Raw genomic sequence first — 25,193 nt, 5'->3', positions numbered from 1 at the left:
TCAAAATGGCCTGCCCGGAACACAGACGAGACTCCCAAGTACCATTGTGATAAATAAATGCTCTTTGGAGAAGTCCTTTCCCTTGCTCATTATTGACAAAATAAACCAAGGTACACCTGGCTTCAAAACACAGAACATTCTGTCTCAGGTTGTGTCTCCACAATCTGGAAATCCCTCCAAAAAGAGCTAACCTTAACCGCCTCAGACTTGGTTTTCAAAAGAAACCTAAAACAACCGCTACTTAATTGTCATGCTCAATATAACCTTCCCATGTCCCCTGTGAAATTGAACTGTTCCAGCCTTTTCCCCAGTTTGGCCTCCTTTCCATCCTCCTTCTCTTCTTAATCCTCTCCTCGTGTTGTTTCTATTATATGAATTTTCTGTGTTACACACAGGTTTTGATACACCTGCAGGATCGCTCGCCTGCTATTTTTAGCAGGCCTTTCTGCATGGATGACTTCCCATTTGTATGGCAACATGTGGACATAAACCTACTGGCCTTATGTGAGCTCCTCAGCTAGCCAATGTTATGCACCTCTTTCCCCAGCATTGCTGAAACTTTTTCCTTCTTGCTATTGACTTTATTATGATGCGATCACCCCCTTATATGAACCATGTCCACCCATGTAAAAACCATCCGGTGCCCTCCAGGCATTGTTCGTACCTAACAAAAAGCACACATAAATTAATAGAAAAAAATCACACTTTTACCCGTGAGTGCCAGAAGGAGAGGACGCACGCGATTGCTGTATACCACAAAATGCTCTGAGACTGGCCCGAGCAGAATAATCCTTTGATTTGGGTCAAACAGCATAAATTATTTACGAAAAGGCATAGCCACTGCAGATTTTTTTAATTCATATTGTAGCATAGGACGCTGCTGCAGTATTTGCCCTTGGCCACCAGTATAGAACTGTTAATATATTAGGATTTCAAGACAAATGGGTCATGGCATGTCTGTGTTTACCTGTGATAGCTCGTGACAGTGATGCCAGATGAAGACGTAGGTATGACTGCGTAAGAAACGACAGAATGAGTCACTGAACATTCTACGTCAGCGAGTAAATCAGTAAGTATTGAGACCCTTATTTATATTTGGTTTGCGCTGAATTAGCGTCATTTTCTTTACGCTAATTCAGTGCAACCCTAACTCCATATTTGTACTTTGGCGCTAGACACGTCTAGCGCCAAAGTTATGGAGTTAATGTCGTTTTGTGGACGTGAAAACCTACCTTGCGTCAATGAGATGCAAGGTAGGCCTTCCCATCCAGAAAAGGACGATATGGCCTTAGCCCCATATTTATGCCCCCTGTGCTAAAATCCAGCACGGGGTTGGGGGCCTTAAATAATGGCGCTAAGCTTGCTTAGCACCAATATTTAACGCCTGGATATGGGCAGGCTTTAGGGGACCTATAGGCATATTTCCATGGTCAGAGACCATGAAAGAGCCCACTGGAGCCCTTCCCTGGCCCCACCCACCCCCACCCACACCAACGGGACACCACATGATGGGGGACCCATCTCAGGTAAGTCCCGGTAAGTATATATATATATTTTTTTACGCTCGGAGACTCTGACTTGGGGCCTCCTGCATGGTGCTGGCTCTAATGGCCATGCCCAGGGGACAATGTCCCCTGGGCATGGCCATAGGGGTGTTGGGCTGGGCTCCTGTCTTTACTAAGACAGGAGCCATATCCATGGGGGTTTTGTGCATAAAAATGGCGCCCAGCCGGCGTCTTGGAATAGCGCTAGCCAGCTCTATACTTTTTCATGCAAAACTGTGCTAACGCAGTTTTGCATAAAAAAGTATAAATATGGGCCTGAATGTGTTACTTTAAACAGTTGTGGTGTAACTAACGATTGCCATGCTGTTGTGTGTCTGGGCAATGAAATCATTCGATCCAAATCAGGTGTAGCATAGGCAATCCGAAAAATACCAAGGGGTTACAGCTGGCAATAAATCACATTTAATTGAACTAGGCACTCTTTTTCCCTGTGTTTGTTTTACTTCTTTTTTATTCATTTTCGTTCAGTTTTCCACAGGCCTCGTGCAATAAACGGAAAAGGCTGGATGGTCCCAGCCACTTTCATGGGAAGTCATTTCAGTCACCCACCTGGAGAGGGCGAGTGAAAACGTGGATCTGCAGTTTAAAGGGAGCCACATCAGAGAAAGCATTTATTCCTCTCACTTTTGAATGTCCTATTCAGAGCGCGCACCATGCCTGTTATTTCTGTAATTGGCAATGAAATAAATGACACTGCTTATGTTTGGCAAAACATTTGCACACTGATTTCACAACTTTTTAGCTGTGTTTACATATTATTAAGCGAAGAAAATGCATTATCTTCAGTTTTCAACTTGGTCTGAAAGTTTTTATGTACACCTCCCGATGGGTTAAATTTCTGCAGCTGTATGATGAGATCAGGACTTTGGTTGCTGATACAGTGCCACAAGCAATGTAGATGAAGCTGCTGACCCCAGTCTACAGTCTATCCACCCCACCCGCACAAAAATGTTCTGGACTAGAAACCCACTTCTGGGCGGTGCAATTCCTTTCATAATCCTTCTTTGCACGATGACTCATATTTTACAAGCCTTCCAAGTTTTATTTGACATGTCATCGAAACCACTATCACTCCCTCCAGCACACTTATTATCATCTTCGGCATGGAAGCAAATTGTATCTTTACAAATCTCTCATTTGTGGCAATCCAACATTTCCTACCGAGCTTGGCACACACAGAATTGTGTGGTAAGAGAACATCCCACAGGTGCAAGAGATAATACTGGATCTACAGTATCGAGAAACCTTTCCAAGTTTATGACTGCCCTTTCATCCTCTGGCTAACGAATCAGCTTGTACCCTTCTAGGCTTGCCGGCTACTTCGAGGCTTGGCAGATATTTGAACAAGTGCAACACTCCTGACTTAAGGGTCAAAGTCAAACAAGCTTAGTGACAGTGATGCAACGACTATGCTGATGATTCTTGGCTCCCTTTCAAAAAAAGCATCCGAATCACATCTAAATAAAGCACAGTCAGAACCTATTATTTCTCAGATGCTGTTTTACTCCACTCTTTCTTGTGATTTCTGAGGTTGTCAACTATTTTCACCAATGGATAATGGAAAAACACTCTGCCTCTCATCAGACCCAAACTCTGCCAAGTCATTAAAACCTCTCCAATCTCAGGAATAATCCCAGATGTGTCAAAAGGGCATTATCACGTCTCTACTAAAAAAAACCTGAGCGTGAGACATCTGATTTAGAAATTATTATCATATTACCCTGTTGGCTGCATTTGGCAAATTATGGAAAAGTGCCTATCCAGATAGCTTGCCAATCATCCCAAGCCACATGAATTTCTGAATGAGCGACAGACAGCCTTTCATCATACCACAACATGAAATCCATGCAAGCGACCATCCTAGATAAACTCCACCTCAATGTTCCAAATCTAACACACTCATAACCTCTGTCCATCCCCTCTCACACACCAGATATGCTCTCCTCCAACGCACATCACCACTCCCTTTACCACTCAGCAACCATTCACCAACAGTATTTTACATTCAAATCATTCACAGAAATTCACTACATCAATATCTCGCCTCACTACAGAAACACAACATAACAGACATAGCAGCACATCAAAATCTTACAAACAAAAGGTCATACTATATTCTGTCATAAAATCGAAACAAACACCAACTTCCACCCTCATGACTAAACAAATAATACAGATCCTATAAATCTTTACTCCCAGATCTTCTGTCTTCACCAACACCTACCACAAACACCCCAACACAACAACACTCATTCACCCACCTCTCATCTTTTGCAAAATTTAGAGCCTTAAAACAAGACTCACATGCTTCACCACCACTCCTAACTCATTCACCTTCCACCCTAAACAGATGCTAACAAAATAAACAACATGTCAGTCTTCACAACTTCACATCTCCATGTCTATTACACAACAAGGCTACTGAACAAAGACAACACAACTTACCAACTCACTCTCAACCACCAACTCTACCACCTACACACACAGACTCAAGAAAATGTGTTATAAACCTGCTGGATGAGGATTATGATATAGACAAACAGCATCACAGCTCTCTTCATACAGATAATACCAACACTAAAATACAACTGCTACAAGTTCAAAGAGTACTACTCACTCCTCTAACAAACAAATGTGCACCACCACTGAAACACAATCTCTAGGCTGCCTACTAATGAATGCTCGATCACTCTCTAAAAAAAAAGCACCACAACTACAGCCTACACACTGCCGCACAACCTGATTAACTCTTCACAACTGAAGAATGGTTGGGAGATGACATCGATCCTCTGTTGCATGAATCTGTTCCTCTAGACTATCAAACCGTCACACAAAATTGCATAGGCAAAAGAGGAGGTGGATTAGCTGTTCTATTCAAGGAATCAATAAATCTCACCAAAGCAGATGACAGTTCCATCCATGGTAGTGAGGCCCTCAGGACCAGATTCAACACTACAGAAACTTCCTCCTGAATCTTCCTCATTCTTTGCAGATCACCAGCTAGCAAAGCAACATGGGCAGACACATTTCTACACACAATTTCAGACATTATAACACTATACTCCAACCTATGCATACTTGGTGACCTAAACATATGGTTAGACAAACCCAATCTGCTGCATTCAAGTGGTATCATCACTAGCCTAGACACACTGAACCTATATCAGATTATCCACAAACCCACACAGATTGCTGGACAGTTTGTCAGTTTCACAAATCTAGAACTCATTACCTTTCAAAGGATTACTTGAGTCAAATGGTCAGACCACCATCCAGTAGTTTTCCAGATCAAAAACACCACAAATCATCATACCTAAGGCCACTGATGTAGGAGGCTGGCCTGGCTTATAGTGGGTACCTGATGGTACTTACACCTTGTGCCAGGTCCAGTTATCCCTTATTAGTATATTAGTAGTGTTCTAGAAGCTCAGGCTGATAGAGGTAGCTATAGCAGAACAGCTGAGGCTGAACTAGGAGACATGCAAAGCTCCTACTATACCACTTATATCATATAGGTACTATATCATAAGAATCACAATACTCAGAGTTACTAAAAATAAAGGTACTTTATTTTAGTGACAATGTGGCAAAAATATCTCAGAGGATATACTCCCTTAGGAGGTAAGTGAAATACACAAAATATACGGACAAATCAAAATCAGATAAGTTAACAGTTAGAAAAGTAGTGCAAACACTGTAGAATACAATAGGATGCAATAGGCCTAGGGGAAACACAAACCATATACTCAGAAAGTGGAATGCGAACCACTTAGGGACACCAGGCCTAGTGTAGTGTGTAGAGGGTCACTGGGAGTGGAAGAAAACACTAAGGGTGTCCAAGATACCCCACCCCAAGACCCTGAAAAGTAAGAGTAAAGTTACCCTACTTCCCCAGAAACACACTAAAGTCGTGATAGGAGATTCTGCAAAGACCACAACAGACTGCAAAGCACTGAAGACGGACTCCTGGACCTGAGGACCTGTAAAGGAAGGGGACCAAGTCCAAGAGTCACAAAAGTGTCCAGGGGACCAGGAGCTCACTAAACCCCGGATGAAGGTGCAAAATGGCTGACTCTGGGTGGAAGAAGCTGAAGATTCTGCAACAACAGAAGATGTCAGGAACTTCTCCTTTGCACAGTAGATATCCCACTGCGTGCTGGAGGACACAGAGTTGTTTCCATGCAGAAAGATTGCAAACAAGCCTTGCTAGCTGCAAAGGTTGCAGGTAAAGAAAATGGGTGCTGCCTGGGCGCAGGAAGGACTAGGAGGTCGCCCCTTGGAAGAGGAGACAGAGGGGGCACTCAGCAATACAGAGAGCCCATGCAGAAGTAGGCAGCACCCGCAAAAGTACTTGAACACTGGTTCAAGAAAACTGAGCATGGCAGTCATCTCAACACTACAAAGGAGGGTCCCAAGAAGCTGGTGGTCAACTCAGGGATTTGAGTAATGCAGGACGGAGTGCTGGGGACCGGTGCTATGCTGTGCACAAAGGATTCCTTGCAAAAGTGCACAGAAGCCCTAGCAGCTGCAGTTCACACAGTACACAGGATTACTGTCTGGCGTGGGGCGGCAAGGACTTACCTCCACCAAATGTGCACTGATGGACCACTGGACTGTTGGGGTCACTTGGATCCAGCTCCTGTGTTCCAGGGACCATGCTTGTCAAGATGAGAGGTGACCCAGAGGACCTGTGAAGCAGAAGTTTGGTGCCTGCGTTAGCAGGGGGAACATTCCGTCGACCCACAGGTGATTTCTTCTTGGCCTACAGTGCAGGGTGAAGGCAGACAGCCCCCACAGCATGCACCACCAGGAAACAGTCAAGAAAGCCGGCAGGATTAGGTGCTACAATGTCGCTGGTAGTCATCTTTCTACTTTGGTGCAGTTTTGCAGGCGTCCTGGAGCAATCAGCTGTCGATCATTGGCAGAAGTCAAAGAGGGAGATGCAGAGGAACTCTGGTGAGCTCTTGCATTTGGTATATGAGGAAAAGCCCACAGGAGAGACCCTAAATAACCCTCGGAGGAGGATTGGCCACCTAGTCAGGTAAGCACCTATCAGGAGGGGTCTCTGACGTCACCTGCTGGCACTGGCCACTCTGAGGCCTCCATTGTGCCCTCACACCTCTGCATTCAAGATGGCAGAGGTCTGGGACACACCGGAGGAGCTCTGGGCACCACCCCTGGGGTGGTGATGGACAGGGGAGTGGTCACTCCCCTTTCCTTTGTCCAGTTTTGAGCCAGAGCAGGGACTGGGGGATCCCTGAACCGGTGTAGACTGGCTTATGCAAGGAGGGCACCATCTGTGCCCTTCAAAGCACTTCCAGAGGCTGGGGGGAGGCTACTCCTCCCCAGCCCTCAACACCTATTTCCAAACCGAGAGGGTGTAACACCCTCTCTCAGAGGAGATTCTTTGTTCTGCCTTCCTGGTACTGGGCTGCCCAGACCCCAGGAGGGCATAAGCCTGTCTGTGGGTTGGCAGCAGCACTAGCTGCAGTGAAAACCCCCGAGAGCTGGTTTGGCAGTAACCGGGGTCCATGCTGGAGCCCCGGGGATGCATGGGATTGGCACCCCAATACCAGATTTGGCATGGGGGGACAATTCCATGATCTTAGACATGTTACATGGCCATATTCTGAGTTACCATTGTGAAGCTACATATAGGTATTGACCTATGTGTAGTGCACGCGTGTAATGGTGTCCCCGCACTCACAAAGTCTGGGGAAATTGCCCTCACCTATGTGGGGGCACCTTGGCTAGTGCCAGGGTGCCCTCACACTTAGTAACTTTGCACCTAACCTTCACTAAGTGAGAGTTAGACATTGTGGCAAGTTGAACAGTATAAAGACAACGGAGAGTGACTGTAGTGTTCAGGTAAGTGATTTATTTTTATGCAAAGGGGTTATTCTCTTTTTCTTTAGAGTTCTCTGGGTTGTAAGGCCTCAAGTCTTTGGCTTCTCTTTTATCTAATGGGGTTTTCTTCTTCTTTTCTTCGTGCTCTCTTTAGGTTGGTGTTCCATCGGTCTCTCAGCGGGTTCCAGCGGTGTGGTACCGGAAAAAAGGAAAAAAACGCTACGGTAAGTGGGGAATTACGTATATCTGATGATGATTTTAACTAAAGGGGAAGAGGTAAAAGGGTGGGATTGTGCTGGGGGTGACTTTGGGACAAATAGTGAAAAAACTCCTTACAGTGCAGTTTTTACGTGGTTTACTCGTGTCTACCCTCTGTGTCCTCCAAGTTCCCTCCCAGTCCTTCCCTCACTCCTTCTCTACCCCCTTCCCCAGTGCCCTCTTAACCGTGGTATTCCCTCTGGAATCCCACAACGACCGTACCTTAGCAAGCCACGACCCTCCTGGGTCGTGGCTGGCGCTGGGGTGTTCCCTCGGTGGGTGATTTTCGGCAACGCCCTCTTGCTCCGACACCTCGTCATTGTTCTGTGTTGGGACCGTTCTTCCTGGGTCTCCTGATTCGGCTCCTCTGTTCTCCGTCTCTCCGTTCTCTCCCTCATCTTCTCTCGCTTCCCCTTTCTCGGCGTCTCTCTCCCTCTTCAAACGCCCGGCCCGGAAATCCTCTGGGGTTTCCCTGGTTACGCCGGGACGCCAGCCTCTCTCTGAGAGCGTTCCCACGGCAACGTGGGGACGCGGATATGATGTGACAGGAGTCTCTGCCACGTCCGTCTCCGCTTGTGCCGGCGATATGTTCGGGCCCGCCCGTTCACACACCCCTTCCCAAGAGCGGTCCTGCTCTAGGACCGAAGAAGAGCAAGGGAACCGAGACAAATAATCCGCAGGACCCTGCTGAGACCCTGGAACGTGGCGTACCTGAAAGGAAAAAGGCTGCAGTTCAAGAAACCATCGTAAAATCCGGGAGTTAGATTCTTTATGAGCGGCCATCCAGGTGAGGGGAGCGTGATCCGTGCAGAGAATAAAAGGCCGGCCCAACAGATAATACTGTAAACTGTCCACTGCCTATTTGATAGCCAAACATTCTCTTTCGATGATGGGATAATGGCGTTCCCGAGGAAACAGTTTCCTGCTGATAAATACGATAGGGAGATCGTGACCCTCCCCATCAGGTTGAGCCAGAACAGCCCCTAGTCCCACATCGGAGGCATCCGTATACAAATGAAACGGTTTGGCGAAGTCTGGACATTGCAAAATCGGTTCGGTAGTCAGATAGGACTTTAACCTCTCAAAACTATCTGTCTGAAGGTGAGAAAAGGGTAACAACTGGTTAGGGTGGGATTTTGACAGGAGGTCTGTAAGGGGTGCTGCAAGGGTGGAATATCCGGGTATGAATCTTCGATAATACCCTACCAATCCAAGAAAAGAGCGTAAGTCCTTCTTTGTTTTAGGGTTAGGGGCATGTCTTATGGCTTCCACTTTCTTTGTTTGGGGTTGTAAAGTACCCTGGCTAATATTGTATCCTAGGTAGGATATGTCTGTTTTCCCAGTGATGCACTTCTTGGGGTTGGCTGTTAATCCTGCATTTGTTAAGGTATGGAATATTTCTTTTAGATGGTTTGAATGGTCCCCCCATGTCTCGCTAAAAATAACGACATCATCCAAATACGCGGCCGAAAATGTATGGAAGGGCTTTAGTAACCTATCCATTAACTTTTGGAAGGTAGCCGGAGCACCATGCAATCCAAAAGGTAACACAGAGAAATGATAAAGCCCGGATTGGGTAGAGAAGGCCGTTTTCTCTTTATCTTCTGGGGCCAAAGGAATCTGCCAGTACCCTTTAGTTAAGTCTATTGTGGACATATATTTGGCTTTGCCCAGTTTTTCAAGGACGTCGTCTACTCTGGGAATGGGATATGTGTCAAACATCGATATTTCATTATTTTTCGGAAGTCGATACAAAATCTGACGGTCCCATCAGGTTTTGGTACCAGGACTACCGGGGAGCACCAGGGACTGTTAGAGGGTTCTACCACTCGAGGGCTAACATTTTCTGTATCTCGTCCTCTATGATTTGTCTCCTTGCCTCCGGAATACGATAGGGTCGTAATCTGATTGTTTTACCTGGGGTTGTTCGTATTTTATGGCAGATTAAGGGGGTTTTCCCGGGTGTCTCTGAAAAAAACTGTTGGAAGTGAGTCAATAGTTGATATAACTGTCCCTTCTCTGAACTTGTTAATGCACTATTGATAGGGGGTAGTTTGTTATCATCGTGCTGCTCTTTGGGGTAGAATTCAATGTTTAACTCCTTACTCGGATATAGGAACCGGCCCATTTCTACTGGATTGTCTGTGTTCTCTGGCTCTTCCCATTTCTTTAAGAGGTTCACATGATAAATTTGGGTCTTTTTAGGGTTAGCCGTTATTTCTATAAGGTAAGTAAAAGGAGAAACTGCTCGGATCACCTGATACGGACCTTGCCATCTAGCAAGAAACTTTTGTTCCGACGTGGGACGCATTAATAGTACCTGCTCTCCTGGTTGAAAAGTCCTCAATTTACTCCCTTTGTCATAATAATGTTTTTGGGTTGTTTGGGCCCGTTCCATATTTTTCCGTACTTCTTCCCACAGCCCTTGCAGATGGGACCTCAAGTTGTGGGCGTATTCCAACAATGGTCTCCCCCCCCCCCTCAGCTTCTTCCTCCCAGGTTTCAAGGGCCATGTCTAACAGGGAACGGGGCTGCCGTCCGAACACTAGTTCAAAGGGGCTATGTCCTGTTGAGGCCTGTTCATGCGTTCGGATTGCGTATAGTACTAACGGTAATTTTTGATCCCAATCTCTCCCTGAATCATTGACTATTTTTCTCAGTAGGGTTTTGATGGTCCGATTGTAACGTTCCACCAATCCATCCGTCTGTGAATGGTAAACTGAGGTTTTAATTTGGGAAACTCCTAGGGTCTTACACACTTGTTTCATGAGAGTTGACATGAACGGGGTCCCTTGGTCTGTAAGAATTTCGCGGGGAAACCCTATTCGAGCGAAGACCGTTATCATTGCTTGTGCAACTGTTTTTGTGGTCATACTTGTCAGGGGAATGGCCTCGGGGTATCTGGTGGCATAGTCTACAATAACCAATATATATGTGTGTCCTTTAGAAGAAGGTAGTACGGGTCCAATTAAATCCATCCCCACCCTGCTAAATGGAATGTCTATAATGGGAAGGGGGACAAGAGGTGCTTTCTTAGGTCTACCGGGTTCGGTAAGCTGACACCTGGGGCATTGGGAGCAATATTTCCTTATGTGGGCAAAGACACCGGGCCAATAAAACCGTCTGAGGAGATACTCTTCTGTTTTTTCCCTCCCAAAATGCCCCCCCCCTGGTTGATTGTGGGCGAGGGTCAGGACTTGATTCCTATAGGTCTCGGGTACTATTAGCTGATGTTTGCGATCCCCATCTCGATTCGTGGTCACCCTATACAGGAGATTTCTTTTGACCAGGAAGTAAGGACCCACCTCCTCAGTCTCTTCCATTTTTGCGTACTTCCAGGCCTGAGCAAGTGAGGGATCTTCTCTCTGTTGGTGATGGAAACTTAAGGGAGCTTCATGTGTTTCTGCTACAAGTCTATGGGGTTGCTCCTGCTCTTTATGAATCCGGAAATGTATTTTCCCATCTCGCTTTTCGCGACGTGACAGTTTTCTACGGGATAGAGGACATTCAATCGCACTTGTGGAAAAAGGAGCCTCACCCCACCAGTCCTGGGGAGTTTTGGGACTTCTAACGTAGTCTAAAAGTTCTTGAAAATGGTTGTAGTCTGTACCAACAATGCATTCTTCGATGAGCTGCGGCATTACCCCCATAGGAAGGAAGTCCCTGTAGGTTCCCCATTCTATGTCAAGTATTTTCAAGGGGTACTGCTCCTTGTCGCCGTGAATACAGCAAATATTGACCCATTGACTTGCTTCCTTATCTATCGGGCTTATTAAGTCTTCACGAACCACGGATTGGCTGCAACCCGAATCGATAAGAGCACATACAGACCGCCCATTGATTTTCAGGGTTTGTTTATATTTAATGTCCCCCCCCCTGTACAGAGGACGCGTCGCTGGGTCACTCCTATTTCCATAGGTTCACTTCCCTCTAATTTCCGTGGACACATACGGGCTATGTGTCCCCACTCTCCACAGTTGTAACATTGTGGTCCTTGAACAGGAGGGCCCTCTACAAACCTGCGGGGGACCGAATCTTCAGTGGAAATTCTCGGTGAAGGTTTGGGAGTGGGTACAACCGGTTTTAAGTTGGGTCTGGGCTGTATCCCTCTCATATCGGTGGATCTATGGTATGCGCAGGCTAAGTCAATCGCCATATCTGTATCTACCTTTGGATGTTGTCGTATCCAGTTTTTGGTAGAAGGAGGTAAAGAATCTAAATATTGTTCGAGGATAATCATTTGAATAACCTCCTCCCGGCTATTCCCGATGGGACCCAACCATTTCAGGGCCAAATCTTTTACGCGAAAATAAAAGGTTCGGGGGTCCTCGTTTGGTCCCCATTTTACTTTTCGGAATCTGACTCGGTAGTACTCTGTGTCGTGTCCTACCCGTTCTAAGATGCTGGTTTTTATGTCTTTATATGGAGTTGTTCCTCCGGGATTCGCGGCTTGAGAGGCAGCTTGCAAGAGTCCGGTAAGTAAAGGTGCGACGTATTGGCCCCATCTTTCTTCCGGCCATTGAGCCGAGGAAGTCACTCTTTCAAAGTTAGTGAAGAAAGACTCCGGGTCTTCCCCCTCCTGATATTTCTGTAGGACTGAGCTGGGGACGTTGGGGTGGACTTTGCTGGCGGCGATTGTTTCCGTTAGTTTCTTCATTGCTGACTCGTGTACTAATTGGTTATTTGCCAGTATCGTCGCTTGGCTTTTCAAGGCAGACTGTAAGGCTTCCCTGTCCTCTTTCACCTCTCGTTGGTGTGCCTCCCATACCAACTGCAAATGGCGTTGCCCTTCCGCCAGTTGTTTGATCATATCTTCTAGAGACGGACTTTCACTCATGGTTTATACTGTTCGGTTGCCGGAGCGGGCTGTATTAAAATCCCACTTCTGACACCACTGTGGCAGGTTGAACAGTATAAAGACAACGGAGAGTGACTGTAGTGTTCAGGTAAGTGATTTATTTTTATGCAAAGGGGTTATTCTCTTTTTCTTTAGAGTTCTCTGGGTTGTAAGGTCTCAAGTCTTTGGCTTCTCTTTTATCTAATGGGGTTTTCTTCTTCTTTTCTTCATGCTCTCTTTAGGTTGGTGTTCCCTCGGTCTCTCAGCGGGTTCCAGCGGTGTGGTACCGGAAAAAAGGAAAAAAACGCTACGGTAAGTGGGGAATTACGTATATCTGATGATGATTTTAACTAAAGGGGAAGAGGTAAAAGGGTGGGATTGTGCTGGGGGTGACTTTGGGACAAATAGTGAAAAAACTCCTTACAGTGCAGTTTTTCCGTGGTTTACTCGTGTCTACCCTCTGTGTCCTCCAAGTTCCCTCCCAGTCCTTCCCTCACTCCTTCTCTACCCCCTTCCCCAGTGCCCTCTTAACCGTGGTATTCCCTCTGGAATCCCACAACGACCGTACCTTAGCAAGCCACGACCCTCCTGGGTCGTGGCTGGCGCTGGGGTGTTCCCTCGGTGGGTGATTTTCGGCAACGCCCTCTTGCTCCAACACCTCGTCGTTGTTCTGTGTTGGGACCGTTCTTCCTGGGTCTCCTGATTCGGCTCCTCTGTTCTCCATCTCTCCGTGCTCTCCCTCGTCTTCTCTCGCTTCCCCTTTCTCGGCGTCTCTCTCCCTCTTCAAACGCGCGGCCCGTAAATCCTCTGGGGTTTCCCTGGTTACGCCGGGACGCCAGCCTCTCTCTGAGAGCGTTCCCACGGCAATGTGGGGACGCGGATATGATGTGACGGGAGTCTCTGCCACGTCCGTCTCCGCTTGTGCCGGCGATATGTTCGGGCCCGCCCGTTCACAGACATATAGGTGACTTATAAGTTACTTAAAATGACTGTGAAATAATGTGGACGTTATTTCACTCAGGCTGCAGTGGCAGTCTTGTGTAAGAATTGTCTGAGCTCCCTATGGGTGGCAAAAGAAATGCTGCAGCCCATATGGATCTCCTGGAACCCCAATACCCTGGCTACCTAGGTACCATATACTGGCGAATTATAAGGGTGATCCAGTGTGCCAATTAGAATTGGTGAAAATGGTCACTAGCCTGCAGTGACAATTTTAAAGTCAGAGAGAGCATAAGCACTAAGGTTCTGATTAGCAGAGCCTCAGTGACACAGTTAGGCACTACACAGGGATACACATACAAGCCACAAACTATGAGCACTGGGGTCCTGGCTAGCAGGGTCCCAGTGAGACATGTAAAACACACTGACAAATAGGGTTTTTACTATGAGCACTGGGGTCCTGACTAGCAGGATCCCAGTGAGACAGTAAAAACACCCTGACATATACTTACAAACAGGCCAAAAGTGGGGGTAACAATGCTAGCAAGAGGCTACTTTCCTACAACTGTGAAAAAGTTTTTACTAATTTAAAATGAATATCCATTAACCTGTAGAAGATGGACTGCATTTAAACATGGCTTTGCATTTGAAGCTTGCATAGAAAGGTGTATTCAATTTGAACAACTGACTAGTATAAAAAAAATCCTCTTCTCTTCCTTTGCTCTTTGCTAAGTTCTGACCTGTGTTATGATCATAAATGTATATCTTTTTATGATGCAAATGTCTTATTGTCACAAGAGAATGAATAGAGAGAATGTAAGGTCTTATCTTTCTTACCCAATTGACTTATGTAAAAATTACTGCAATGTTAGATTAATCATAGAAAGTTGTTTCTTTATAAAAAGGCTCTGTCACTAAAGGCACATGAGAATGGGAGTAATCTTGCTGTGGAATGTACTGTACTTGCCTTGTTTTTGTCTTATAGAGCATAATGATGGGAGATAAATGAGAAACAATAGTTATGTTGCAGAGAATAGTTAAATGTATCCTATATTTAGGACGTTTTTGCTTAAACTTGCTAAATCAACTGAAGCTGTTCTGTTCCAATGAAGACATCATATCATTGGTTGAAACCATAAGTTATCTATGAGAGACTCGCAACTTATTACTTTTGAAAATGCAGAAACGTGTGTTTCTAAACTAGAGACCAGGAGTGCCTTTTTCTAGAGTGCTTAAAAGTCCCTTTTGCAGACTTTCTTGAGTGTACTTTGACTCGGATTGATTCTAACTTAGACTCTTTGCTGATGCATTTCAGATTCACCCTGGGAGAAATTTTACTCCTGCTTGAATATATGCTACTTCTCGAACCTCTCTACTGCAGATTTTGTGCTTCCACATCTCAAGACCATAGCTGTTTATGGGTTCTGTTGATGTTTTCCTTCACTCTAAATTAGTTTAGGATAGGGATTAGGTTTTATGGAATGCATTTCATGCTTTGTTCTGTGATTGTGTGGCAAATGTAATGAGTTGCTACTAAATAATTAAATTGCTAAAACAATAATAAAGACTTTAAAACATACTCAAACTCTTATTATTAACTGACATCAAACACACATGATATCTAAAGGCTGATAAATTGTTTCAGTTGCAGTGCCTGATTAACCTCTAGAGCCCAGCGGGGTGCTGGAACTTCATGTTTCTGGTTGAAAGATTGTTATAAATGATTGGAATTTCCGGTAGGCCCCCCCTTAGCAAAGTTGGTAGCAGAGGACGGTTAGATAATAGAAAAGAGGAACTGCCAAAAATTAGAAAGTGCCCCACAATAGATAAATGTCCATGTCGCAGTGTTTAAAGCCTGAGCCAGAACATTGATGGGGTGTGGTTTTCTGAAGCAATTGCAGATTTGGAGGTGTAAGTAACAACAGAGATATGAGTTGATATTTATTGTGGATTATTGATCATTGTGAAATATGTGTATTTAGTGTACCATTGAAGCTTAAATATTTGTGCCTATGTATTGCTGATGCTCATGCACTTTTGTCAAAGAAGATAAAAAGGTTATCAGGCTAAGAAGCAGCCCAAGATCCCGGTATAGATAAAAAAATAATTGATTTATGTTTTTTTTTGTCTGATAATGAATTGTGGTGCAGGTCTTGAGATATCATTGACTGCACTTTGAGAAAGAGACAGTAATAATTTGTTGTGATTTTATTATTATTGGTCAGTGTTCATGGAACCTGATGCGCAAAATTGACAATGCATTGATGGGGTGATTTCTCACTGTTTGAAATTTCATTGGTGTGTGTCAAAACTCTTTTTAATTGAGCAAATCAGAAGGTGTAAATATCTAATTATCCTGGTTGTTGAATCATTCTTGTGTATTCTTTGGAAGAGGCAGACAAGGACTGTTATTTTATGTTGCATAATTTATTAGAATTGATGCCTTGTGGGAATATAGAGAAATTGTAAAAGAGGTTGAGCCACTGCAAGGAGCAGGTGATTGTACCATATTGTGCCGCCCTAGTATTGGTCAGTAGGTATGAAAAACTGGGTTTCACACATGGCTTCGTCAGTGGTGCAAGATCACTGGGAAAGAGGGTCCACTGAGTTTTCCTAGATGGGTTACGTTTAATTTGAGACAGATTACGAGAAACATTTTATGAGATGAAGCCTTCTCTTAGACCAACCCAATTTGGAGCACTAAGTGCATGGAAAAAGATGGCTCGTAACAGTGATAGAGAAAGATATCAGAGACTAATGAAAAGGGCAATGAGAAATTAAACAGATGCAATCTAGGATGATCAACACCAAGGTGTGGCACATTGGTTTCTCTGAAGTCTGATAGAGGAACTCACTTTAGCAGTGAGATCATTAAGATGTTGTGTGTAGCATTATAAGAAGAGCAGACTCTTCACTGCAGTTATCAACTTGAAGCTTCTGGCATTATTGAACAGATCAATGGAATAATTGTTTCCATTAGTGAAAGTCGATGCTTCCACTTCATTGAAATGGCCTAATGCTTTGCCTTTGGTGCTGATGAGTCTTTAAAGTACACCTGACAAAAAGATAGGTTTGTCCCCACATGTGATTCTCCTGGGGAGTGCAATTAGATTGCCTTCTGTATCTGCGAATGCACTTGTGAACATAACAGATGATATTTTCCTCAGTTACTTCAAAGGATTGGCTGATGTGGTGCATTCTGACTCTCGACAGGTTGAATCTCTCACTGTAAACCCACATCAAAAGTAGTGCCACTATTCATGCCCAGGGGACTCATGAAGAAGCATGCAAGAAAGTCCTGTTTGGAGCCGAGGTGGAAAGGCCCCTATTAAGTAATCCTGATCACAAACACAGCTGTCAAATGTGCTGCAGTGCCAAACTGGATGCATGCTTCACATACTCAGAGAACAAGAGATCCATATGAAGAAATATTGTTCTATGAACCAGAACAAAGAACCCCATACATTGTAAAAGTTACACAAGTTTGTGGTGCACAAAAGCAAAGAGAAGAAAGGGGTGAAGAATTGCAGACAGGTGAAAAAATCCAATTGTTGGACATCTAATAGAGTGGCATTGGAGCTCTTGGTGTAGGAGGTGGGGAAGTGAGAACTGAAGCTGAAGAGACAGTTGAGACACCTGCAGAACAGGAAGAAGATTGAGGAGAAGGAACCAGTACTGAATCAAGATCAAAAAGAGATGCTCACAATGTTAAGTAGCCAAAGGCTTTCAGTATAAAGAAGTTGAAATCAAGTGCATCAGTTGGATCCATACCACCGACAATAGATGAAGAAACAGAGTCAAGTGGTAAAAGTCACAGAAAAGGAGATCAACAAATACTCACAAGATCCAGAAGAGCTACAGTACCCTATCAAACATAGTCAGCACTTGAACAGACCTATTACGTGCGTCGTGCTAAATATCCCAATATCAAACTTGTTTGATTGGAAGAACTACCTGAACCACCCTGAGGTTGTCCTGATAATAGATGAGCTAGATATTAAAATATTCATAGGTTGAGATAATTATTGAATATTCACTTCATAAACTGTGCTAAAAGACTGGGAAAATATTGATAAATTGTCAAAAGAACTGAGAAGAATACCCAGGCCTGTGGCAGCAGTAGAAGAGTATGGATAGCATTTAAGCCAGACTATTCAAAGGTAGTTATAAATAAAACTGCATGAAACGAATCTAAATGGAAACCAGAAATAGAAGCAAGATTATTTTAGGTGTTATACTTTTATTGGTATTTTTATTAACAGTAACAATATTATTATTGATACATTTTATACATAAGACAGAGAAATCTGTATTTTCATTTACTAAAACAACATCTAAGCCAGATATTGATGAAGATTAGTTAAAAGCCTCATTTGTAGATTACAGGAAAGACTACCCAACATATGTTTATTCTAGGTTAGTTAAATACACAAGCTGTTGATGTAAAGAACTGTTATGGGTGTCCACACTTACCTTCATCAGCTGATGAAGACGTGGCATACCCTTACACTCCTCTTTCCTATCCTACATGATGCAGAAGTTTACTTCTTTTAGTTTATAGGCAGCAGCACTTTGAATATTATTACTCTAAGTTTGACATGATTCTTTCAAAATTGTCATTAATTAAAAACATGAACTATGCCCCACAGGCAAAAGAAATGAAAACAGCCTGGCATTATTTTAGACCTTTTCTTCTTATAGACACTGTTAAAGCTTACAAAAACAGCAAGAAGCTTAATGAACCCATTACAAAAAGACCTTTATTATGAAGTTAGAAAAAAGAAGAACGCATTTTGCAGGTAATGCTTGTAAACGGCGGATGTCTTCAAGAATGTAAAGAGAAAGGAAGAAGATGAGTATAGAAAGAAAATGTCTATTCAAGACTGAAGCTAGAAAGGAGGCACTTGGGAAATGTATGTGTTTAAAAGAAGAATTCAAGGTAAAAAGAGACCAGTAGGACATAGTAATTGTGAACATGTTTTTGAGCTGTCAGGGGGAACATGGCAAATCTTGCATGGAGACGATCCAACTATATCTGGAGTCTATTTTGTTTGTGGAGAGAATGCTTTCTTTAGATTGCCTGCAGATTGGGAGGGTATTATGTTATCTAGGTTTGATTTTTACACAGATGTATCACATACAAAGTTTATATGCACTGAAACTAACACCAGCACACAGATACTCACATAGTCTGAATGAGGGAATACAATTACTGGGAGATATACTTTGAGCCATTATACCAGAAATAGGGGTGATACTAAATGATGAGTAGATTAGAAAGCTTTCAACAGTAGTGGATAAACTGGCAACTAGTACTTCGGAGTGCTATTGGTAAGAAACACTGAGTTAATATCCATTAGTTCAATAGTTCTGCAAAACAGATGTGATTTAGACATTTTACTTGCAGAACAGGGTGGAGTCTGCACGATGCTGAAGATAGACAATTGTTGTACTTACATCCCTGACTGGAGTAAGAAAGTATTATAGTATGCCAAAAAGATCTCTGATCTAAACCATTTAGAAGTCACTAGCATAGTTCAAAGCTTTACTTAGGGAAGCTCTGCAATAGGCAATGGGATTAAAGCAGCAGGAGGAGGAATCCTCAAACCAATTTTAGTTCCTGCATTAATAGTAGTCATTTGTTTTCTCTCTACACTAGCTCTCTATAAAGCTATAAAAAACATTATCAGAAAAGAAGAAAAATAGAGAAATGAATAAAAGAATGAAGAAATATTTAGAGTTACGTGAGCACATCACAAAAGAATATAATAGACTAAAAGAAAGGGTAAACTTGAAAAGAAAGAGAAAAGACTCAACTGAAAATGAGAGTGCACTCTGAATATACCTATGAATGAAATTTTGTGATGTTTACAAACCATCAGACGGGGAAGTTGCGAAAGCATTTTTACTAGTTTAAAATTGTTTAAAATTGATAACCATTTACCTCTAGGAGATGTTTTGTAGGCCTTAATTAAACACTGCATTTAAACATGGCTTTGCATTTGAAGCTTGCTCAGAAACATGTATTCATTTTGAACCGCTGACGAGTACAAAAGTTCTGATCTGTGTCATGGTCATAAGTGTATATTTTTTATGATGGAAATACCTTCTTGTCATAATAGAATGAATACAGAGAATGTATGTTCTTAGCTTTCTTACCCAATTGGCCTATGTAATAATGACTGCAATGTTAGATTGATCTTAGAAAGTTGTTTCTTTATGAATATTGTCTGTCACTAAAGGCGTATGAGAATAAAAGTGATCTCATTATGGAATGTACTATACTTACCTTGACTTCTTTTTGTCTTATAGAGCATAACGTTGGAAGAAAAGAGAGAAATAACAGGTATGTTGCAGAGAATAGTTAATGTATCTTATGTTTCTTTGTTAAACATGCTAAATCAACTGAAGCTGTCCTGTTCCATGAAGACATCATCATCTCATTGGCAGCCTTTTCCTAGACTGCTTAAAAGTGCCTTTCGCAGACTTTCTTACGAGCACTTTGACTCAGCTACATTCTGACTTGAACTCTTTGATTCACTCTGGGAACAATTGTATTCCTGCATTTATATATGCTATTTGCTATATATGCTATTTCTTGAACCTCTCTTTATGTGAAGTTCTATTGCAGATTGTATGCTTCTACATCTCAAGACCACAACTCTTTATGGATTCTATTGATGCTTTCATTCACTCTACATTAGCTTAGAATAGGGATTAGATTTTATGGAATGAGCTTCATGCTTTGTTCAGTAATACTATTGCAAGTTTAATGAATTGCTAATAAATAATTCAATTACCAAAAAGATAATTAGGGCTTTAAAGCATAATCACACTTTCATTTTTGACTCCCATCAAATACAAATGATATTTAAATGCTGATAAATTGTTTGAGATGTAGTTTCGGATTAATTTCTATGTACCTCCAATGTCCAAACTTTTGGGCCTAGTTTGATATGGAAACTCCCTGGGCCAGATGTATCAAACGATTTTGCATTCGCAAACGGTGTGAATCGCAGAATTCGGCCTTTGCAAATGCAAAAACGTGGTCTGTGATGCTTGAAAGGCATTCGCAGGCCAAAAACAAGGAATCGCAATAATTGTGATTTTTTGCGAAGCAACATGGTTTTGCGTGTCGCATTTTGCGTCTCGTAATTTGGGACATGAAATACCGAATCGCTATTAGCATTTCGCAAATTGCGAGTCAGAATAGCGACTCGCAAATACAGATTCGGTATTTCACGTCAGAAATTGCGAGACGATAAATGCGACACGCAAAACCATGTCGCAATTTGATGCATCAAAAATTCGTAAATTGAGAATTTTCGCAGAATGGCCTTTTGCACATGGAATTTACCACAGATTGAAACCAGGTGGTAACCAGGTGCAACCTATATAAAAAGGCCCAGATTGCCTCAGACTGTTTTCCACAATGGCTGTACTCTACGTCTTGGCGAGGAGAATGAAGATCTTGGCAGGTTTGAGGAGAGGGTGGAGGAGACAGGAGTGCATTTTCAGAGTGCGCATTACCCTTTTTGACCAGACTGAGGAGGAAATATATGAGAAGTACAGGTTGAACTCCATGATACTTGACATGATAGCTGAGCTACAACCCATACTGCAGCACCCAACACACAGGACCAATAGCATACCCACCCATGTGCAGGTATTATGCTCCCTGCACCTACTTGCCTCAGGGAGCTATCAAGGGGTCATAGCAGCAGCTGGAGGGGTATCACAGAGTGCCCTCTCTAGATTTTTCAATGCATTTCTAAACGCCAATGTGAGTAGGATACACCAGTACATCAGATTCCCCCACACCCCACAGGAAATACAGCAGACAAAAATAGATTTCTACCAGATAGCACAGTTCCCCCACATCCTAGGTGCCATAGATGGGACACATGTTGCAATCTGTCCACCATCGGCCACAGAGTATGTGTACCGCAACCGTAAATACCAACATTCCATGAATATACAGGTGATATGCAATGCCTCCTATATCATAACTGATCTCGTGGCCAGGTACCCAGGGAGCACACATGATTCGTACATCTTTCGCCACAGCGGGATTCACACAAGACTGCTAGCTGGGGAATTTGGTGAAGGATATCTACTAGGTATTTTCCCTCTTTACAATGGTGCATTAATGGCAGTGTGATGTCAGATGGCTCAGCTACTCATTATACCCTCTGATCTTTCCAGGAGACAGTGCCTACGCCGTGCGCACCTACATGATGACGCCCTACGTAAATCCTGCAACACTAGCAGAGCGGAGATACAATTCAGCACACAGGGCAACCCGCAATGTGGTGGAGCGCACCTTTGGCCTGCTGAAAAGTGGAGGGGCTCTACATTACAGCCCGGACATGACCTGTAGAATAATGGCCACATGTGCGATTTTGCACAATATAGCTAACACCAGGGGTATACCTGTGGAAATATCAGAGCCAGACTCAGATGATGATGATGATCCCATACCTCCCCTACAGCCAGCAGACAGGACCAGTGCAGCAGAGGGTAGGCAAAGGCGTGCTGACATCACGCACAACCATTTCAGATGTAAGTCATGACAACACAACCTCACTGAGGTGTTCTGGTAGTTAGCACCTTTATTACCTTGACTGCAGGTAACATACGTGTCACTAGGACAAAGCAATACACATGTGTAATAAATGAGCCATTTACAGTGTTGCACTATTGTCTTCATAGTTTACTGTACTTCAACATGTGCAGTTAGTCCCCGGTGGCCATCAAAGTCACTTTTTGCGGCCACGCATTCCACTTGAGTGCGCAGGGGCCTCGCCGGCACCTCTTGTATCAGCCTCAGTGGCAGTGCTGTGCCTGGCACTGCGACGCCTCGGATACATAATGGGCACTGCAAGGCTGCTGAGGCTAGATGACTCCTCAGTAGCCCCAACTCCAAGTTCACTGGGTGTAGCACTGTGATTTGCCAGCATAGTATCCAGAACGTTCGTAATCTGGACCAGTCCCTGGGCAACATCCCGACTGATATGTGCTTCCTCCACCTGTGCGGCCACAGCACGCTGTGATATAAGGGCAGTAGATGTGGCTAGGCGATTGACAGATCTACAAAAGCCACTGAACATCCCCATGAATCGCCTTTCATGCCTGCGGTGGCTGACTCGCTCATGCCTGATCTCTGTACAGAGTTCCTTTACTGCATTAGTCAGTTCCCTGACAGCTGTAAGCTGTCCCTCATGCAGCTTGCAAATGTTTGTATTAAGGCACTCCAATTGCTTCTGTAGCCCCCCCATGTTGGCATTGTGTGCCTGCATCTGCCTGTGCATTGCCCTCATGTTTTTGTTTTGCAGGCGCTGCACTTTAAGCATTGATGATTCCATGCCACCGAAGAATGATGGGCCCTCACCTACTTCCACGTGCTGTGTGCCTGCATCGTGAGGCCTCCTGCGGGGTGTTGAGTGACGCTGGGGCAGGGACTGCCGCCTTAAGGTGGATCTGGCTTCTGTGGATGGAGTGTGGCCTTCATCCCGCATGTCATCCGAGTCCAGGCTCAAATCGGGGAGAGGTACAACCCTTGCCCTGCGTCTGATTGGCACAATACTCACTGACTCGCTGGTGTTGGAGTCTGATGGAGGCTGTGTTTCAGCATCCCCCACAATGGCACAATCTGCTGCTGCTGGGTCTTGGCCATCTGCAATGACAATGTGCAGCATGTCATTTATGTATGTATCACCAAATGTTGCACAATGGTCACAAATGTACACTTACATCATATCACTATGTAGTGGGTGTTGTGTTCTTCTGGGTATCGCTCTACTTAATTACATTCTATGTGCGACTTTCAGATCTGGGTTGTGGACTACCACTCACATAAGGCATTGTTGTGCCGCATCTAAGATGTGGAATGGACTACTTATCACAATGGTATGCACTACTTGCTATTTCCTAAGGGGCATTTGTACATACACATATGGGGTTACATTTCATTATTGGACTTACCTTTACTGGTGCTGGGTATGCCGGACGTGTCTATGTCAGTGACCCCACTGACAGCTTCTGGGAGCAGTGTCGACTCCATGAGGTCTTCCATGGGTGTGGAGGGTGTCTGGGTGGATGGTCCGCCTCCTGTGCTCCTTGCCTCCTGTAGCCTTCTGGCCACCTCTCCTTGATACGGGAACGCAGGTCGGACCACCTCTTTCTTATCTCCTCCACTGAGCGCTGTGCAACCCCCACTGTGCATATTTTGGTCTGTATGTCAGCCCAGAGTTTGCGCTTCTCACTCTCTGGGACCTGGAGTGAGCTCTTCCCAAAAAGCCGGTCATGGCTCCTCACCACCTCCTCAGTGAGCACCTCCAGTTCTTGCTCACTGATCTTCAGTTTTCTTTTCCTCTCTCCCTTCTCCTTCCCATTAGTAGAATTGGCCATGGTGATGTAAAGTCCTGGCTTGCTCACAGACTTGCTCCGCTTGGGTTGGGCTGTGTCTCTCTCACTGCTCCTTTGGGTGTGGCTCCTGGAAACAGCCTGGGCTGACTCACTTCCTGCTTGTGATGTCATCAGGCTGTGCCAGGTGTCCATTTTCGCAATTTGCGATTTTCAAATACCGAATCGCAAATATTTTTGCGATTCGGTATTTGGGCCTCGCAAATTGCATTAGCGATTTTTAAGAAATCGCTATTTCCGAATTGCAATTTTGTTACATTGCATTTTGCGACTCAGAAATAGCGATTCGCTAAGGGTTTTTTTCATACATCTGGCCACATGTTTCCAGTTGAAAGAAAATAATCAATAATTGGAGTTCCCAATAGGTCTCCTTTAGCACCACAATACATGCATCCACCTATCGACTGTGGAACAAACTCAATTTTTTTCAAACTTAGAAACACACCTAACTCCCAACACAAATCTAGATACAATACATTCCATTCAGAACCATTATGAGTGGCTCCAGAAAGCATTTGATAACCTAATACCACTCAGTACAACAAAACAGGACAAAAAAGAGCATCTTGGATGAATGCAGAACTAAACAAGATAGAACAACAAATTGCAAAGCTGCACCTGACCCCCAAACAAAGAGTAATCAAGGCAAACGTCACCTATACAAACGTAACAGAATACACAAGTCAACAATGAAAAAAAGTACTGTTCGGACACAATTCAAAAAGTTAAATGTGCAAATAAAGAATTTTATACAGTTCTGACAGAACTTTGGAAACCTAAATGCACAGAAGGAACTCATCCCATGACTCAAGAATTTACTAACAAACTGGTAAAACATTACACAACCAGAGTGTACATTTTGGACTCCTATTTAAAACAAAGGAAAACCATCAGCTCATTGCCAACAATCCTCTCCAAGGGAAGGCTATCCCAGCCTCTGCATTCCTTCAAACAACCATCACAAAGTGGATTTATGGATACAGTCAAAGTAAGGAGGCCTGCCGGCTGCCCCTCTTTCCCTTGTCCACCACAAATCTTCAAAAACATTATTTTAACTACTGTTGATGCCACACCAGTAAGAAAAATCAACAATAATTCTTCATCTACTGCAATGTTTCCAGAAGACTTAAAAATGACTTACATACACCCATGAATAAAGAAAACAAACCTGGACCAGCATGACCCAAACAACTACAGACTGATTACAAATGGACCTTTGGTGGGCAAACTGATAGAAAGAGCAGCATTCACCCAGATGTCACAATTAATTGAAAGTATCACAATACTTTCTGATTTCCAAACAGAATTATGTCCAGGAAGAA

Source organism: Pleurodeles waltl, chromosome 1_2 (assembly GCF_031143425.1).
Source record: "Pleurodeles waltl isolate 20211129_DDA chromosome 1_2, aPleWal1.hap1.20221129, whole genome shotgun sequence".
Classification (NCBI taxonomy): domain Eukaryota; kingdom Metazoa; phylum Chordata; class Amphibia; order Caudata; family Salamandridae; genus Pleurodeles; species Pleurodeles waltl.
The sequence above is the reverse complement of the archived record's forward strand: the minus strand, read 5'-3'. Positions refer to the sequence as shown.